The sequence below is a fragment of the Saimiri boliviensis genome, chromosome 12 (assembly GCF_048565385.1).
Source record: "Saimiri boliviensis isolate mSaiBol1 chromosome 12, mSaiBol1.pri, whole genome shotgun sequence".
In the NCBI taxonomy this organism is placed as follows: Eukaryota; Metazoa; Chordata; class Mammalia; order Primates; family Cebidae; genus Saimiri; species Saimiri boliviensis.
In genome coordinates, this window is record NC_133460.1 from 113,811,460 (window position 1) to 113,813,959 (window position 2,500).

General features: G+C 46.6%; 1 protein-coding gene across 9 annotated transcripts in view; it reads right to left on the minus strand.

The window, feature by feature from the left end:
- EBF3 (EBF transcription factor 3) overlaps window positions 1-2,500 on the minus strand; it is a 127,932-nt gene that overhangs the window by 13,251 nt on the left and 112,181 nt on the right. The window lies entirely within an intron of this gene.

Below are 2,500 nucleotides of genomic sequence, written 5' to 3' on the forward strand. Positions count from 1 at the left end.
GACTAATAAGACCTGCCACCATCTATTCATTACTCTGCCTGCAATTTGGGCCATCGTTCATTAGTAATCCGATGATTAACACCCCCCAACTCAGCAGGTCTGCGAGGTGTGGGGGAACACAAAGGCCGTGGCTTCTGGAGAGGACAGCTAGGGGGCCGCCTTCACAAGTGCTCTCCAAAATAATTGGTCACCGTTCTCCTCGAGGGCTTGGGCCTCGTAAGCAACGCGGGAAGCCTCGCACGCACACTCGATAATGCGCCCGAAAGTTGAGGACCACAATGTGATTTGACATTCCATCATACATCCTGGAGACAAAGGTCCGCACAGGAATGTGAAGTAAGACATTTTCTTGTTAATAAAGCATTGATCCGATGTATTGATTTTACATGACATGGCTTTTGCTGGGATTTTGCCCTCTTTTTTCTTTGCAAATAGTAAAGCTCTTCAAAATACCTTGGCGTATGTGACAGGGCAAAATTTCTAACTCTCTGTGATGTAAATTCTATATGTGTAAAACCACTTCATAATCAGACCATTAATCATCAGAAGCTGTCAGCGCTGACTTGGGGGACAATTTGTCATGTCTCTGCCTAGGCCCCGGCTAGGGTGTCAGGCAAAACCATAGTTCGGGCCTCGGGGCGCGTGTGCGGTCGCCCAGCCTCACCAGGCGACTTGGTCCAGAAAGGATGAGATGGGGTATTACCTTTCCTGATCAGAGAACAAAAAAGGTGGCCCACTGCACTTCTAACATGTCAGGTTTCTAATCTCCCCCAGCTAATCACCAAGACTGTTTGACTTAATGAATCGGCCTGATGAAAGGTGATCAGAAAAGATAGATGGGCGGCCGTTATTGATTTCATGCAAATGGCCCTGACAGGTGATAGATGCTTTAATGCAAGCTTTCAGAAGCTTTATGACTTGTAATAGCCATACACTCTCATTCTGGGAGAGACATTTTCCAGTGTTTCAGTTGAATGGATATTCTTCGAGGCCCAAAAATATCTGAAAGCAGTATAAGTACGGGGACCCCTTTCACCTCTTCATCCAGCCCAGAGAGCACTTACGTCTTGAGAGCACCGCCAAGAATAGGCACACCACGCCACTGGAAGTTGGGATGTGCCACGTAATTGTGAGCTGTGGGTTCCTGCCAGGCTGGACGCGGCCCCAGCAGGGGCTGGGGCTCTCATTCCAGCTCCAAATCCCTTCCAGGGGCTCAGCTACCGGAAGCCCAATGAGTTCACATTCAAGAATGAGAAAAACTGCCCCACTCTTTTTAAATTGCAGGAGGAGCGACATGCATTCGTGGTTCTGGGAGGCTTTTGATCACCAAGGTGGGATTACTCAATCTACCTCTGTGCCCCCAAGAGCAGCCGCCTTCTGCCTCTGCAAAGCCAGGCCAACTGGTGGCACCTCTGGCCCACAGTCCCCCCCCCCGAGTCCGAGAGAACCCACCACCACCCTGTGCCCTCACTGGCAAGTTCCCGGACGGGAGGAGAAAGTGCCGGGGCCTCACACGCATCTCACGAGCCCTCCGCATGCAGAGTTTGAGGGCGAGAGCCCCGCCGAGCCAGGGCAAGGCGCTGGCACGTCCAGTCACAGAGCCCCGAGCCAGGCCAATCAATACCACTTTCCTGTTTTAGAACTGGGTAATTATGAGGGGGAGAGATTGCCTGACCTTTCACCTGCACTGCATTACTTTGCTGATATTAAGATAAATTGCCTGATTTTGGGTAAACATATGCTGCAATTCAAACTGTCAGCACTGGTTTGCTCAGGGATAATTTGTATTGATCTCCCAGCTTCTTCCCAATTTTGCTTACTGACCTCGTGGATAATTAGAGAAGGAGCCTTGGGTGAGCTCAAGTCGGGGATGAAGAAGAAATATGAAGAAGAATAAAGCAAATTTGTTTTATGTTAATATTTGTCAGTTCCCCCCCCCCCCACATCTGTCAGCATCTGGAGAGCTGTAAATTAATGTACTTGGTTCCCGAGCAATTTATTCCCAGGAATTATTTAGCAGCATGCTTAGGCTCCAAACATGTGTCACTGGGTTAAATTAATTTAAACCCTGCCTTAAACACAACAAAAACAAATGTTATTTCCCACTGAAGGCGAAAAAAAACAATACATTTCTCAAAATGTACTGTAAGCTCCCAACTTTCCGCATGGAATTCCACATATCTGAATCTGAGAGGATGAGTTTTCTAAGAAATCCCCCCCAGAAGTAATTAGTGCCCATCATTTGTCCTGAATTCAAATTGTGCTGTGATGGGTTGCTGTGTATAAGAGATGAATGTATGTGTGAAATTATATCGTTTAAGATATGTCAGATTACAAGGCTGTTGTATCAAAAGTCATAAAACAAATCTCCCCTGTGAAATATCTCTTTATTAACCGTGCCATAAGATATTAACATTCCTCATTTAGTGGAGGGCCTTTTATCTGTTTCAAATACATTATTCGTCCTTTTAGAGATAAACTGTATTAATATCCATTTGAG